The sequence below is a fragment of the Balaenoptera physalus genome (assembly GCF_965194825.1).
Source record: "Balaenoptera physalus genome assembly, chromosome: 18".
Lineage (NCBI taxonomy): Eukaryota > Metazoa > Chordata > Mammalia > Artiodactyla > Balaenopteridae > Balaenoptera > Balaenoptera physalus.
In genome coordinates this window covers 36889122-36907794 of record NC_138899.1, presented here as the reverse complement: position 1 = coordinate 36907794, position 18673 = coordinate 36889122, and positions in this window count along the sequence as shown.

Sequence of the window (18673 nt, the reverse complement as noted above, 5' to 3'; positions counted from 1 at the left end):
CCAGTAAAATATGCACTACTAAATTAGTCACCACTATGGGAAAATACCATTGAGAAAGTCGGGGAAATAGTCCAGAGCATTCACCTTAGAGATATCTCACACAAAGAGCAACAGAGCAGAAGTCTGTGTCACCAGGTAAGGTCTGCTTATGGGTGCGTGGAGAATAATTAATTCCCCACCACTGCTGGACCACTGGGTTCTGGCAGACAGAGAAAGCCCTAAGACACAGCTTCTGGCATTTGGAAATGGGACTGGCTTAAAGTAAAATAGTAAATGTCCAGGGAGTTTGGTGGGGAACTGACAGCATCAGCTACTGTAATGTTACCCCTTCCTGAGAAGATGCACTTTATCCTGTGAGAGAGTTAGGAGTGAAGTAACTTATTTCAATCCAGTCAGGAACTGAGGCTGGTTTTCAGTCTTTCAAGCTTCAGTTTATCTTGAAAAGTCACCTACATGGGGCATAGCCTTGCAGTCATACCAACTGAGCTACAGGGGCCATTGTTTCCTAAGATTTGCCTTGTTCCTTTTTGAACTCCAACTCTAGGCTCCTTAGTACAGTGAGACTTCTGAAAACTCTGCTCTGCTTTTTAGCCACTTTCAATTTGACACTTTTGGCTTGTAGAGAATAATGTGCAAATGCCTCGAGGAACAAACTAATGCTAAGTTTTAGTCGCACATCTCTGCATTTCCCTTTTTTAGGGATCTTGAATCTTTGAAACCTCTTTCTCTTGGCATCCTTAATCTTCATCTTTTTTTTTTTCTTTTTTTTTCTCCTCAGTCCTGTGAGGAAGCCTAAAGCTCTGCCAGCTTTTCTGATTTTTAGCAACATCCCACTGCCTGGCTTCTCAGCAAATGCTTTGAGAAGAAAAGCAGAACAGATGATCTGGGAAGAGAAGATGGGCTCACCATTGTTAGGTTCCTTCTTTCTCTGGGACCTCACTGCTCAATGTTAGCTCAATGTCATACAAATTTTTTTTCCATTTTTTCCTGGCCTTAAATTCTTACAAGCAATTCTATCTGGAACAGAAGTCAAAGATAGTAGAAGACAAATTGAAGAACAATTTTAAATTTTGAACCAAAAATTAAAATAAACTACAGATAAACTACATACTGGGACAGAGAACGCATAAGAGATTCCCCATTTTGTTATGCAAAATAAGTATTTATCATATTGTAAGTTAACAAGGTGTATGCACAAATCTATGTAAGTTTATTTTTGACAAAGGCTAACAACTTCCTCTATGCAAAGTTTGAAATGAACTTCATGTCGCAATAGAGCTCAAAAGCACTCTAACATTATTTTTGAAATAATATGCACACACATATAGTCTTCTCTCTAAGGAGTATTTCTCAGAACATGTTTGGGAACTCTGTCTTTTTCCAAGGTTGAGAAATCAATAGAAAAAAAATCAGTTGCTTTTGTGATGCTTTGCTGACATATTAACTTACATGTTTTTTCTGTCAAGAGACTCCAATCAATATTTTATAGTTTTCATGACAAGTAGATAATACATCGTTAACAATTTTTGAAGGCAAATAGATAATTACAATTTTCACATTGAAAGTTGAAGTATATAAAAAACTGACAGGAGGAGTTAATTGTGATAAAATTTAGAACTGTATATATTTTCCTGCTTGTGACATTGAATTGTTATGCCTGCTTCAGTACTTGTGTTTGTTTAATTTCCATTATCATGATTCTCAAGGGGACATTGCTATTTTACCGGCCTCATACACACAATAACTAAAATCAGCCTTCATGAAAGAGGTTAAGGGTAGGGCAATTGGATTTCTGCAATACTGATTCAAGGACATATGATAGGGCAAAGTCAGTACAATTCAGCCTAAAAAGAATCAATACTGACTGTCTAGGTACTATCTACTCTGAATTGATAGAATTCTAAATATATCAGAACTTAATTTTAGAATATATTTTTCATAAGAACCTAGCTTGATAAAAAATGAAATTAGTAAAAAAAAATTCTCCAAGTTGATAAGTTTTCTGTGTAACCCATGAAAGTCTTCAGTGCTTGTGCACATTGTTATAGGAAAACTAGGCAGTTTAAGAATGGAAATTTTCTTGAGTTGGCAGATAGGATTAGAAAAGACATCTGTGGTTCTATTACTTGTACAGCCATTCCACTGATGAGTTCTATGACCTCTAGCTAGTCACCTAGCCCTTCTCTGGACTTAATTTCCTTCCTGTGTATAAAACAGGAACAACACTTCTTGTAGACATTGCTATATTCATGGAAGAAAACTGCCCATAGGGAGAAGAAGTATAATTAAGCTTTGGCATTGTTCCTTTAAAGTTTAAAATCACATTAAAAATTAAGAAAATCTTAAACATCTTCATCAGTGCTGGGCTGGAAGCAATTAAGTATATTGTTTTGTCCCTAAAATCATCCCCAGAAAGTTAGTTGTACTCCTTACTGCAACTGATATTTATTAATGTAATTGATAGTGGATGTTTGCTGATTACTTTCTCTCAGTCTTTAGTCTCCATTTTAAATATTATTCCTAAAATCATCATGGATTATTTAGCTAAGCAAGAAGTTGAAACATGGAAGTTAAAAACCCAAAAGAAGTTATAAAAAGAAATAAATAGTATGTAGATGAAAAAAGAAGCTATATTCCTAATAACCTAGGAGCACACAAGTAGCTATATTTACCAATTATTTTAAAGTTTATTAAGCTAAATATTTATTTTATTGTTATATTATTCCTAATAAATACATACTTTGGGCTTTTTCAGACTTGAAATTTCTTTGAAAGAAAAGGAATATTCTACTTTTGTGGCTTTTCTTGCTTGCATTTCTAATTTAGAGAAGTAAAGCATTTATGTTTGTTTTTATAAAAAAATCTTTTCAATCAATAGTAACTTCTGAAGCTTATTTCCTATATTTTTATTTCTTATACTTTCTGGGTTACTATAAAATTATTAATATCTCCCTATGAAAATTCACACCTTAGAACTACATTAAACTTAAATAAAACTTCACATCTTAGAACCATGCTAATTTTAAATGAAGTGAAATAAAGAATTTTATTTCACAAATGTCTTTTACTCATAAACCTTTCCTTCAATGTGCATAATCTAAAGAATGTGATATACAACTGAGGGAACAATCAAGGATATGCCTGATTTGGATTTAATTCAATGAATATCTATTGAGCATTTATTCTATTTTATTGAATCTAAGACATCATTAATTTTAAAATGCATCATTTTGTATTTCACTAAGAAAGAAAAAAAAAAACTGGAAAACTGCAGCAAAATGTTTTGTAACATGTAGAATATTCATATTTTGCTTAACTACTGAGCTCTTTACACTTACCAAGCTATAGATTTCTAGACATAGAGTTTGATAATAATATTTGCCCAATTAATTTTTTGATGCATGCATATAAATAATAAGCCAAATTATCTTCTTTACTTTCTAATTTTGACTCCTCTGCATCACTTTTCAACTCAGAGTCAGTTTCTGTGCTTTCCTACACAATAAACTCTCTACTTTCAAGAGTATTAGGAATTGATATTTTCCGGAATTTCCTTTTGAGAGATTGATTTCTACTTCTTTTATACCAATCTACATGTGCATAGAATAGAAAATAAATGTCTACATTAACAACGGAATAATTTGTAGGGTTAATAGCTGCTTTATAATTGTTTTATATATATATATATATATATATATATATATATATATATATATATATATATATATATATATATATATATATATATATATATACCCCACCACCCAAAGTAAGTCTGACAAACTGGATAGAAAAGAAAATATTTTTTTTTAAAATGTCATTGAATTTATTTCACAGGATACAGAATTAGGTAAAGTTACTCAAATATTGTGGCAGTGTTGTTTTTTTAAGTCCAAGAAAATATAATACAACAGACAGTTTGTCTCTTAATAAGCACAGTTTTAGGCATCCAGCTTCTTTAATAAATGGTAACCTATGTTTGCTTCCTCTCTAGAATTCCTCAAAAGTTTTTATTTATGTTGGGACATATAACATACTTAAATCTAGGCAGTGCCTAGCTTTTATGTAGTCATAGTTCTAACATTTGGCATTTTCTAATATATGTCTTTCCCTCATATGGGCAATTTCTTTCGCATTTCAGTTTCATCAAAAGACATGGCTTACACACAGTGAAATTTTTTTCTTTCACATTTTATACTATACATGCTTTCTTAATACAGAGAGAATTAGGCATAGATTTTCACTTGTAGCTACATTCTGTTTCACATTAGAACTTTAATCTTTCATAGGAAATCTTTCTGCTTAGCCACTTTACTTTTCCCATGTGGACTAATATTTCTTATATATATATTTTTTTTTCTGCTGTAAGCCCTTCTTCCATAAAAGGAGATCTTTGGTTTGTTTCCTGTTTCTTCATATTCTTACTCAGCTTTCTGTTATTAGCACTTCACAGCTATGTCTTCTGTGTAATATAACTTACCCTAACAATAGACAAAACCATATTTCTTAGAAGTACTTAGAACATTATGAATTCTGCCTCAACTTGAGTGAGATGTCCTACCCAAAAGAGAGTTTTAAACCCCTGTTTCCCTAGTGTTTTGAACAGCCAGTCAATTGTGTTGGGTGCTAATAACTGGCAATAAATAAATAGATCTGAGAAATGCTTTGTTAAACAAAGTTAAACATATTTCTACTGCTCAGACATTTGAATATGTGACTCTGTATTGCACACTTTTAAATGACTACATCCAGTATTTGTCATTCATCCTCTTATAGACAGAACATGCATTTTTGTTTTTTTTTAATCAAATATACAAATTTAGCACAGCAATGAAGCCATAACATAGTCAAGGAGAGAGTTTTCTCTAAAATGCTCTTCAAAATAAGCTCACCTATGTTACAGAAATGCTAAGCACCAGTTGAAACACCAACAGCAATCCTCTCAAGCAGAAAAGAATATAAAATTGAAGGAATAAGAATAATTGAAACAGTCACTGATTTGAAACTGAGTGTTGTCAAAAGTAAAGAGCTAGTTTGTAGCACTAACATATTCAAGGAAGTGATGTTCAAGTGTTTTCACTGACAATCAGCAGGAGGGAATAGAGCACCTCACAGCAATTACTGAATTTCTGCCAGAATCTGTTATAACATTGCCTCAGGAGAGGCAAGATAAAGAAGATTCTAGCTAAGAAGCCGCACCAAGGAAAGTAGGGAAATGAGAAAGACCATAACAGCTTTAACTTGTGAAATTACCTAATGATAAGAGGTGTTGTGCTTTGGGAGAGAGGGAGGGTTGATGGAATATTTAGTACTGGGTAATTAAAAGCAGAATGATTTTTCTTAGTAAAAATACCATAAATTATATATTTTTAAGTTCAAAGTCAAATGTTATATTACACTTAATATATTTTTTTAACACCTTTATTGGTGTATAATTGCTTTAAATGTTGTGTTAGTTGCTGCTGTATAACAAAGTGAATCAGATATATATATATATATATATATATATATATATATATATATATCTCCCCATATCTCCTCCTTCTTGCTTCTCAGTCCCACCGTCCCTATCCCACCCCTCTAGGTGGTCACAAAGCACGGAGCTGATGTCCCTGTGCTATGCGACTGCTTCCCACTAGCTATCTATTTTACATTTGGTAGTGTATATATGTCCATGCCACTCTCTCACTTCGTCCCAGGTTACCTTTCTCCCTCCCCATGTCCTCAAGTCCATTCTCTATGTCTGCATCTTTATTCCTGTCCTGCCCCTAGGTTCTTCAGAACCTTTTTTTTTTTTTTTTTTGATTCCATATATATGTGTTAGCATACGGTATTTGTTTTTCTCTTTCTGACTTACTTCACTCTGTATGACAGTATCTAGGTCCATCCACCTCACTGCAAATAACTCAATTTCATTTCTTTTTATGGCTGAGTAATATTCCATTGTATATATGTGCCACAGCTTCTTTATCCATTCATCGGTCAATGGACACTTAGTTTGCTTCCATGTCCTGGCTATTGTAAATAGTGCTGCAATGAACATTGTGCTACATGACTCTTTTTGAATTATGGTTTTCTTAGGGTATATGCCCAGTAGTGAGATTGCTGGGTCATATGGTAGTTCTATTTTTATTTTTTTAAGGAACCTCCATACTGTTCTCCATGGTGGCTGTATCAATTTACATTCCCACCAACACTGCAAGAAGGCTCCCTTTTCTCTACACCCTGTCCAGCTTTTATTGTTTGTAGATTTTTTGATGATGGCCATACTGACTGGTGTCAGGTGATACCTCATTGTAGTTTTTATTTGCATTTCTCTAATGATTAGTGATGTTGAGCATCCTTTCACGTGTTTGTTGGCAATCTGTATATCTTCTTTGGAGAAATGTCTGTTTAGGTCTCCTGCCCATTTTTGCATTGGGTTATTTATTTTTTTGATATTGAGCTGCATGAGCTGCTTGTATATTTTGGAGATTAATCCTTTGTCAGTTGCTTCAAATATTTTCAAATTTTCAAATATTTTCTCCCATTCTGAGGGCTGTCTTTTCGTCTTGTCTATGGTTTCCTTTGTTGTGCAAAAGCTTTTAAGTTTCATTAGGTCCCATTTGTTTATTTTTCTTTTTATTTCTATTTCTCTAAGAGGTGGGTCAAAAAGGATCTTGCTGTGATTTATGTCATAAAGTGTTCTGCTTATGTTTTCCTCTAAATTTTTATATTGTCTGGGCTTACATTTAGATCTTTAATCCATTTTGAGTTTATTTTTGTGTATGGTGTTAGGGAGTGTTCTAATTTCATTCTTTTACATTTAGCTGCACAGTTTTCCAAGCACTACATATTGAAGAGGCTGTCTTTTCTCCATTGTATATTCTTGCCTCCTTTATCATAAATAAGGTGACCATATGTGCATGGGTTTATCTCTGGGCTTTCTATCCTGTTCCATTTATCCATATTTCTGTTTTTGTGCCAGTACCATACTGTCTTGATTACTGTAGCTTTGTAGTATAGTCTGAATTCCAGGACCCTGATTCGTCCAGCTCCTTTTTTCTTTCTTAAGATTGCTTTGGCTATTTGGGGTCTTTTGTGTTTCCATACAAATTGTGAAATTTTTGTTCTAGTTTTGTGAAAAGTGCCATTGGTAGTTTGATAGGGATTTCATTGAATCTGTAGATTACTTTAGGTAGTATAGTCATTTTCACAATGTTGATACTTCCAATCCAAGAACATGGTATATCTCTCCATCTGTTTGTATCCTCTTTAATTTCTTTCATCAGTATCTTATAGTTTTCTGCATACAAGTCTTTTGTCTCTTTAGGTAGGTTTATTCTTAGGTATTTTATTCTTTTTGTTGCAATAAATGGAAGTATTTCCTTAATTTCTCTTTCAGATTTTTCATCATTAGTGTATAGGAGTGCAAGAGATTTCTGTGCATTAATTTTGTATACTGGTACTTTACCATATTCATTGATTAGCTCCAGTAGTTTTCTGGTAGCATCTTTAGGTTTCTCTGTGTATAGTATCATGTCATCTGCAAACAGTGACAGGTTTACTTCTTCTTTTCCATACACTTAATATTTTATGTTTTTGAAATTTTAGCAAATAATAAAAATTTTACCCAGTGTCAAAAATTTGCATACAAATGGTGGAAAAATCAAGTAAAACTTTTAAATTATCTGATTTTAGTGAATGTGCTATGTCATTAGATGTAGAGAGTGAAAATTTAATAATGGAAAAAACAATTGAATTCTGTAGCAAACTATAATAACAAGATACTAAGTAAATAAATATAAATTACAGTATACTTTGCTAGGTTTAGAATTGGATTGCTATGGCTTTTAAATTAAAGGTATATAACTTAAAATGCAAGGAAGATATTACAATCTTCAAAGGTTTAGAGTATGTAGAATAAGTTTAATTTTAAAACCAACTTGATGACTCAAAGTAATTCCTGATTGTAAAGTTCCCATAAATCATCATGTGAAAATTATGATTATACTGAAAATGAATGGTATCCATACATAGAAATGTATTAATCCATAAGTTTATAAATATATACTGAAAAATGTAAAAAATAATTATTTTTGCAAGTAAGGTAATTGGAATAGATGTTTGATGTAGATTATAGAAGATTAAGCTTTTGGGTTGCAACCTCCTTTAGAGTTTCCCAGGTGTAAACTGAAACTACCTCCCACAGGAGTAGGGCAGGAAGAGTCTTAAGAAAAAGGTAGAACACACCAGATTGCTAGGTGGTAGATTTAATAACTAAGGAAACATACTTAAGAGGTTAGTATTGGGTGGTCTCAAGATGAATAGATTTCTGCAGTGGCCTGCCAAATCTTAAAAGTTAATACAGTATAGAGGCTTTAACTGCGTTCAGCCATGTACACAGTCCAGATGGTCTCAACAGCAAATTACTATTTCAATGCTGTGTCTTAGGTAGCTTCTAACTCTGGGAAGGCAAGCAGAGTGCACATTCGAAGGACAGGGGAGGGCATGAACAGCCTCCAAATAGCCGGGTCCAGCTCTCAGGTCAAACCAGCAGTCACATCTTCCTAATGGCCTTTCCCACTAATTCACCCCTTGTGACCAGCTCTTACAATTTCACATGATCCCCATCCCCCTTCTGCAATATGCTCTGAGTGGTCAGCAAGGCATTTCATTAGCATGGAGATGGCTCATTTGGTGGCTATCTGACTGCATTGGAGGAATGTACCATAGCAACAATATAGGACATGCAAGAGGAAACTCAGGTTAAGACAATAATTGTCAAAATCAGCAACAACTTTTTCCACCAAGGCCCTCTTGATCTGAACCTCTTTAGTCCCCTAGGCTGGGGGTTGATCATTCAGGGAGTTCACTTGTGCCCTCATATGATTTAATAAAAATGACACATTAGCAGACTCATCAGGTATGAACAGACAATGTTGTTTGGATAATGGCACAGGTGCATCCATTGGAGACAGTAATAATTTCCAAGGCTACTCTATTTTTGAGGACAGCTTTTCTCATTAGGGACATTTCAGTGCTCAGTAAGAATAGGCTTTTTTGACTGTCATTCAAGGCTTGCTGTGTGAGTTTACTAAGGGCTATAATGTCCTCCATGCCAATGGAGGAAACAAAGATGGCAGCCAAGTAATCTTGCCAGTGGAAAATAGAACATGTTCAGGAACTTGACTTGGTTGTACATACCATATATGTTGAGTGAGGAAGGCAGCACTGTCAAGAATAAGGAAATGGACTGAGGACAGAAATGCCAGACCAGGACCCTCATCTCCTCCCCTCTTTCTGTGGTCTGTATTTCATTTTAGGCATAGTGTGTTTCAACAGGTATGACTTGCAGCAGGACAATGGGATTCCAGTGAAACTGAGTAGGTCCCTTTTATCCAGGAGTGTGAAGTAGTTCACTCATTCTGGTGGGACCATCAAATTGCATATTCCAGTTGATAAATCCTTTCCCAGGTATGATGGGGCTTGGTGGCCTCAGCATCATAGCATATTGATCCGTGGTGAGAGTCAGGGCAATGGCTCTTTCCCACAACTTTCATTCCTTTACAGTGTTGGGTGTCTTGGCAGGTGCTTCCAGTCTGACATATGGGGCAACAAGCCCTAATGGTTGATCATTCAAATGTATTAAAGCCTAGAGCAGTACTCTAGTCCAGCAGTTCCCAACCTTTTTGGCGCCAGTGACCTGCTTCATGGAAGACACTTTTTCCACTGAACCAGAGGTGGGGTGGAGGTGGTTTCAGGATGATTCAAGCACGTTACATTTATTGTGCACTTTATTTCTATTATTATTACTTTGCAATATATAATGAAATAATTATACAACTCACCATAATGCAGAATCAGTGGGAGCCCTGTGCTTGTTTTCCTGCAACTAGATGGTCCCATCTGGGGGTGATGGAAGACAGTGACACCCAAAGTGTGTTGCTTACGTCCAGTCTATTCTGTAAGGTGCAGCTTAATTGTCACTTGCCACTCACTGATAGCGTTTTGATATGTCTGCAAGCAATTGATTTATTATGGTCTCTGTGCAGTCAAACCTCCCTGTTAATGATAATCTGTATTTGCAGCCATTCCCCGGCACTAGCATCACCACCTCAGCTCCACCCCAGATCATCAGGCATTAGATTCTCATAAGGAGCATGCAACATAGATCCCTCACATGCACAGTTCACAGTAGGGTTCAAACTTATGAGAATCTAATGCTGCTACTGATCTGACAGGAGGTGGAGCTCAGGCGGTAATACAAGTGATGGGGAGCAGCTGTAAATACAGATGAAGCTTTGCTCGCTTGCCCGCCACTCACCTCTTGCTGTTCAGACTGTTTCTTAACAGGTCACGGACTGGTATAGGTCCTTGGCCCGGAGGTTGGGGACCCCTGCTCTAGTCCACTAGCCCAAAGTGGTTTTACCTCTTGGTAATTTAATCTGCTGGTTTTATACTCCAATTTTCCTTTTTATTAAACCTGCTGCTTGCAGGTTATAGGGGAGACGGGACCTCCGTTCAATGGCCTGTCTTTTGCTCAGTTTTGCATATCCTGATCTTTGCAATGTGACCCCCAATCATTGTCTATTCAATGAGGGTATCCCTACATGGTACTCAGGTTCTCTAATCCCTGAATAATGACAGCCTGATTTGCATAGCAACAGGGGAAAGCTTGGGTTAGGCCAGACAGTGATCACACAAACCAAGGCATATTTAGAACCCTCACTTAGAGGGAGGGGGCCAATAGAATCAATGTGTCAATCCTTCACTTGTTGGGAACTCCAATGGATGGCACCAAACACCTTTGGCAGTTACCTTGGGCATCATTTAGAACACACAGGACATGCTCTTACTGCTTTAGCCAAGTCACTGTCTTTCAAGTACAATCCAGCATCCTTGGCAATATGTGATCCCACCTGTATACTGTGGTGGCCATTCTTTCTATGCACCCAATCTGCTGTATGTTCTGAAGGGTTAGTTGCTAGGGCTCATACCCATCAGCTTTCTTATTGCCAGGGGCTGTCAGCACCTTATAAACTGGAGTGTGGAAGACAATGAGGTTCTTTCAGGCAAACCCAAAAGTCCCTCCACACATTCTGACCATATAATGGCACACTCACGAGTCATCTATCCTTTGGCTTCTCATTGTCCTAGCCATAGGGTTAATCTCTTTAGAAAAGCCCAACGTCAGTGCAAAGGGTTAATGACAGGGCTCATGAGTGATCACCAGCCAAGCTGCTCTCAGTGTAGCCCACTGGCTGCTGCAGTTCATTTCCTCCCTGAGAGCCTTCACTTGGTGGGGTGCTGTGTACACTGTTAAGAACGGTTACTCTGTGAGTGTATATTGGGTTTCTGTCCTTTTCCAGAGATGGGACCAAAATTCTAGGGGATCTTTCCTCTTCTGTTGTCTCTGCCACAGTGCCTGACTCATACCTTTTGGGGTCACAGGTACGTCTAACATAAATGGTAGCCCTGCCTGGGAGACACCCAGAGCTTTAATTTGCTTCACTAGTACTTTTGTCCTTTCAAAAGTGTTTGCTACTTTGATCCCCAGTCCTGCACGTGCCCTTTCTTTATCAGGTGATGTGGTGGATGGAGTCACTGTGCTAGGTGGGGAATAAAGTCCTCTAAAACCCCCAGATCCCTACAAAGCCTTGCAGCTCCTCTGTATTCTTACGGATTGGATAGGCTTCTATCTTATCAAACACAGCTTCTGGGGTAACACACGTCATACCCGACCAAACAACTCCTCAAACCTTATGGCAGTACCTGGGTCTTTAATTTCCTATGAGTTCACCATCCATCTCCCTTGCAGATGTTCCAACAAGACCTGCAAAGTGTCCTGCAGCAGAGGTAAGATCTCACATGTTGACATTGTACCATCAATGTAAAGGGCCCATTTTACCGATGTGAGGAAGGAGAACAGGAACATGTCTCAGGTTACCTCCCACTTGGGGAGGCACTGGAAAGGTCCATTGTTGCCCCTCCCACATGAAAGCAAATTGATCTTATAACTCAGTTGCTAAGGGTATACTGAAAAAAAAAAATTTTTTTTGTATGAATGCTCTTACAAATGCTTCAGAGTAAATCAATAACTGCAAATAACAAAAGACTTCAAAAAACGGACATGGTTAAAGATCCAATAAAGACAAACACAGAATCTTTGTTTTCTAGGCAGATTACATTAAAGATAAAGAAAAACCTTTGTTTACAATATCGTATTAAGAGCAGACCAATTATATACGAAAATGTTTGCCCTTTTAACAGGGAAAAAAACAAATTCTCGTTTTGTACCAGTGGATTTTTGATATTAACTCTTCGTTTTTTTCCCTTTAACTTAAATAATTCTATTCCAACTTTAGTCAGCCTGACCACACATAAAATTTCTTTCTCAAGATTCCTCCTCCATAGAACTTCTGTGACTTCCACAAAACTGCAACTTCCTATATCTAACTAAAATTTGTCATATTTTTTCTTTTCTTATTCTAAAACAGTTATTTTACTTTAAAACAAAATTATTTTTATTTTACCAAAAATAAAACATGTGCTTTATAACTTTTATAATTAAAAATCTATTTTCTTTCCCCCAAATGCATCTCCATTCCTCATACCTATGTTCCCGGTGAATTTGTGGTTCTTGATGTCTCCTTTCAAAACTATTCAGTGAGAGACAAAGTGATAGGTAAGAAGTGGATTTATTTAGAGAGAAACACACCCTAGAGACAGAGTGTGAGCCATCTCAGAAGGTGAGAGAGCCTCAAAATATAGCGTGGTTAGTTTTTATTGGCTGGGTAATTTCATAGGCTAATGAGTGGGGGGATTGTTCCAATTATTTCAGGGAGGGGGTGGGGATTTCCAGGAATTGGGCCACTGCCCACTTTTTGACCTTTTATGGTTGGTCACAGAACTGTCATGATTCTGTTGGGTATGTCATTTAGCTAATGCATTACAATGAGCATACAATGAGGCTCAAGGTGTAGTGGATGTCGAATCTTCCGCCATCTTGACCCCAGTTGGTTCTAGCCAGTCTTTGTCATGTCCTGTGGCTGCACAATTCTTTTAAAGGTTGTGCCCTGTCCCCTTCTCTGCTGTTTCACCTACTTTTATTACTGAAAACACACATTCTGCTTTTCATATACAGTCATTTTCTTTCATCCTTATCATTTCTAGAAGTTTTGTAAAAACAAACAAACAAACAAAAACTCTTAGCTCTCTTACAAATCAATTTAGGCCAGGGAACTGCTACAGCAGTCTGTATTTTAAAAGGCTACATTTCTCCCCCCCACCCCTTTCCTTTCCTTTAGTTTCTGTAGGCAATGTTTTTGTTAATTCCTGGAGTATTTAAATTTCAAAAATATGATAAGATTTTCAAACTTCAAGGGACAGAGAAAAATGTAAGTTTTCTCATAAATGTTTCTCTTTAAATGCTACTTAAATTTATTCTTTGTATTAGTGGTCACTGGGCCTGGGGCATTTTGTCAGTTTTCTCATGAGTTACCATCACATCCTCCTCTTCATTCCCATCACTCTTCCAGAGATTTTACCTCTCGCCTTCCTAATCACAATTCGTCACAAGCACCTGAATCGTAGTCCTTGGCATCTTGTACCCTCCTAGCTTTGCAAAATGGCATGCCAAGGTCTCTAACTTCTTATCCTACTCTCCCACATTGCCTGCCAGCCGTGAAGTAAGCAGAGTAGTGGAAAACCACACGTTCTAACCTCAGCTCTTCTTCCACCTTTCTAACTTGAGTCTCAGCCTCTGCTTGAGCATTGGTGTCCAGCTGAATTGCTCACCAATGGCCAGCCCACCATGGTGGCCATTTATTTTCCTTCTTGGCCACAGTACACAGTGCAAGGTTCCTCAAACAAACACATTAAAGCAGCCAGCATTTTCAGGGCATCTCTGTACTCATGGGACAGGCCACAAGCGTCTGACATATGGGCCAAGCAGGGTTTCCACCTCAGACACCTCTTTCCCAAAGCCTATTTCTTCATTCTCTGACAGGTTCACCAGTTGTTGGGTTGCTACGTCCTCAGGAGCCTCCCTCGGGAGCTTCCTGGGTATAATCTGAGGATTATAATCCTCTCCAAAGGAGGGCAGGGAGAAAACAAAGAAAAATGTAGACCACGCCAGATTGATAAGTGGCAGATTTAATGATCAAGGGAACTTGCTTATGAAACTTGTCTCTGGCAGTCTCAAAATGAGTGGATAGCCAAAACTACCCACCAAAACTTAAAAGTTATATAGATGCTTTAACTGGGTTCAGTCACATACACAGTCCATCATATTACTGTCTCAAGGCTGTGTCCTTGGGTACCTTCTAACTTCAGGAAGTCAAGAAGAGTGCACATTCCAAGGACAGGGAAGGGCATGAGCAGACTTTGAATAGCAGGTACAGCTCACAGGTCAAATCAAAGTTACATCTTCTTGATAAGCTTCCCCAACAGAATTTTCACAAAACACAAATATAGATGTATTTATATATAGTGGTAACTTTATGTGGTATATATACACAGTTGACCCTTGAACAACAAGGGTTTCAACTTCCACAAGTCCACATATACATGGAATTTCTTCAGTAAATACGTGCTATAGTACTACACAATCTAAAGTTGGCTGAATCTGCAGATGCAGAGCTATGGATATTGAGTGCCCACTTTAAGGTTATTTGCAGGTTTTTATTGTGTGTGTGTGTAGATATGTATATGTATATAAGTATATATGTGTATATATATATATATACGGAGAGAGAGAGAGAAAGTTAATGGGAATAACTTCATTGAGAAGAAGTTAAGATATAAAGTAAAAAATGCAAAAAAATTGAATTTGACAGGTTTAAGCATTAAAATAATTATTTACTTTAATTGAAGAAAGTCTTTTTCTTGTTTTGGTAAGCAACACAAAGCAAAACCACTGTATTTTCTTGAAAATGAAAATGAATTATGTAATGTAGAACTGTGACTAAAAGATTTCTTAAAATCTTGCCTGTCAATTTTGTAACTGTAGTGATTGTTGGAGGTACATTATAAAATCTTGAAAAATATTACTCCTGCTGTGTTACACCCTCCCAACCAATCAAACTCCCCTTCCTGCCCCAGAAATTAAAGACCTCTATAAAACTGGTGAACTCTAGAATGTTGGAGAGGGTTAGGGCATAGAGATGCTTTGGTATAATCTAATTATTTCATATATCAGAGAGTTAAGGTCAAGAAGAATTAAATTATTTACTTAAAATTGCCTGTTTACTATGTGATTCTGTCCAAACCCCACATATCTTTAGAGATCTGTCCACATTTCAAATTCTCCATGAAGCCTTCTTATCGAGTAAAAAAATCTTCTCTTCTAAATATCTCAAATTACCTGTTTTGAAACTTGCAAAATCTACTTTTCATCACAACAATTTGAATTTTTTACCTTGTGTCATATTCTGTCAGTTCTTAAGTATACAAATTAAGTTATATATATATATATATATATATATATATATATATATGTATATATATGTATATATATTATTTCTTCTCTATGCCTTCCCTACTTGTATGAATTGACCTGCATTGGACAGGTAGCCACTTTCACTTGTTTTGTAATATTGCTTTCCTCAATTTTTATGGATTCACAAATAATATATTGTTACATTTAATTTTTTGAATAATAGAAATATGCATATTATATATTATTAATAATTACATCTTACTAGATGTAGCATTTTGTAACTTTTTTTCTAAATATTATATGTTTGCATCTAATCCATGCTTATCTTTACAGCAGCACTTCCTTTTTTTTTCTCTGTTTGATAGAATCCCTTTGTATGTTTTACCATGATCCATATGCCATTCCCTGTTGATGACATTTGGATTATCTCTCTTTTGGTAGCATTACAGACATTGCTCCTCTGAATAATATTATAACTGTTTCAATATTACATACAGAAGAATTCCCCAAGGATATACATCTTGTCATGGAAATATAAAGTCATTAGTGCAGGCACCTATCTACTCATATCTATAACTGCCACATATTTTCCAGAAAGACTTTGACAATTTACAATTCCTCCCAAATGATTACAGAATTCTTTGCACAATTTTTCAATGTGCAATATTGTGAGATGCAAAGTTTGCTCACCTTTTGTACTAAAAATATTGCCATAAATTGACAGAATTTCTCTAATAAATAATGAGGTTTAACATAATTCCTAAGTGATTTTTATATAAACTAATACACATTTTTACATTATTTAGGATTATTCTCAATGGTGAATAACTGAAAGCATTTCCTCTAAGATCAGGAAAAGACAAGGGTTTCCACTCTCACCACTATTATTCAACATAGTTTTGGAAGCCCTAGCCACAGCAATCAGAGAAGAAAAAGAAATAAAAGGAATACAAGTTGGAAAAGAAGAAATAAAACTGTCACTGTTTGCAGATGACATGATACTATACATAGAAAATCCTAAAGATGCCACCAGAAAACTACTGGAGCTAGTCAATGAATTTAGCAAAGCTGCAGGATACAAAATTAATACACAGAAATCTCTTGCATTCCTGTACACTAGCAACAAAAGATCAGAAAGAGAAATTAAGGAAACAATCCCACTCACAGCTGCAACAAAAAGAATAAAATACCTAGGAATAAACATATTTAAGGAGGCAAAAGACCTGTATGTACAGAAAACTATAAGATACTGATGAGAGAAATCAAAGATGACCCAAACAGATGTAGAGATATACCATGTTCTTGGATTGGAAAAATCAATATTATGAAAATGACTATACTACCCAAAGCGGTCTACAGATTCAACACAATCCCTACCAAACTACCAATGACATTTTTCTCAGAACTAGAACAAAAAATTTTACTATTTGTATGGAAACACAAAAGACCCTGAATAGCCAAAGCAATCTTGAGAAAGAAAAATGGAGGTGGATGAATCAGGCTCCCTGACTTCAGACAATACTACAAAGTTACAGTAATCTACAAAGTATGGTACTGGCACAAAAACAGAAATAGAGATCAATGGAACAGGATAGAAAGTCCAGAGATAAACCCATACACCTACGGTCACCTAATATATGACAAAGGAGGCAAAAGTGTACAATGGAGAAAAGACAGCTTCTTCAAGTGGTGCTGGGAAAACTGAATAGCTACATGTAAGTGAATGAAATTAGAACACTCCTTAATACCATACACAAAAATAAAATCAAAATGGATTAAAGACCTAAATGTAAGGCCAGACACTAGAAAATTTGGGAGGAAGACATAGGCAGAACACTCTATGACATAAATCACAGCAAGATCTTTTTTGACCCACCTCCTAGAGTAATGAAAATAAAAACAAAAATAAATAAATGGGACCTAGTTAAACATAAAAGCTTTTACACAGCAAAGGAAACCATAAACAAGATGAAAAGACAACTCTCAGAATGGGAGAAAATATTTGCAAACGAAGCAACTGACACAGGATTAATCTCCAAAATATACAAGCAGCTCATGCAGCTCAATATCAGAAAAACAAACAACCCAATCCAAAAATGGGCAGAAGACCTATAAATAGACATTTCTCCAAAGAAGACATACAGAAGCCAACAAACACATGAAAAGCTGTTCAACATAACTAATTATTAGAGAAATGCAAATCAAAACTACAAAGAGATATCACCTCACACCAGTCAGAATGGCTATCATTTAAAAAATCTACAAATGATAAATGCTAGAGAGAGTATGGTGAAAAGGGAACCTTCATGCACTGTTGGTAGGAATGTAAATTGATACAGCCACTATGGAAAACAGTATGGAGGTTCCTTAAAAAACTAAAAATAGAACTACCATATGACCCAGCAATCCCACTACTGGGCATATACCAAGAGAAAACCATAATTCAAAATGATACATGCACCCCAATGTTCACAGCAGCACTATTTACAATAGCCAGGACATGAAAGCCACCTAAATGTTCATCAACAGAAGAATAGATAAAGAAGATGTGGTACATATATACAAGGGAATATTACTCAGCCATAAAAAGGAAAGAAATTGGGTCATTTATAAAAGACATGGATGGACCTAGAGAGCATCATACAGAGTGAAGTAAATCAGAAAGAGAAAAACAAATATATATTAACGCATATATGTGGAATCTAGAAAAATTTTATAGTTGACCTTATTTGCAAAGCAGAAATAGAGACACAGATGTAATGAACACATGTATGGATACCAAGGGGGAAAGGAGTGAGGTGGGAGGAATTGGGAGATTGAGATTGACACATATACAGGATTGATACTATGTATAAAATATAAAACTGATGGGAACATAGAGTATTACACAGGGAACTCTACTTAATGCTCTGTGGTGACCTAAATGGGAGGGAAACCCAGAAGTGAGGGGATATATGTATATGTGTGGCTGATTCATTTTGCTGTGCAGTAGAAGCTACACAACATTGTAAAACAACTGTACTCCAATAAAATTAATTAAAAAAAAACATTGCTTCTCTGAATAAGTGTATAGCTATTTTAATGTTACATATAGAAGAATTTCCTAAGGATATACACCTTATCATGGAAATACAAAGTCATTAGTGCAGGCACTTACATACTCATATCTATAACTACAACATATTTTCCAGAAAGGTTTTGTCAATTTACAATTTCCCCCAAAAGATTATAGAATTCTTTGCACAATTTTTT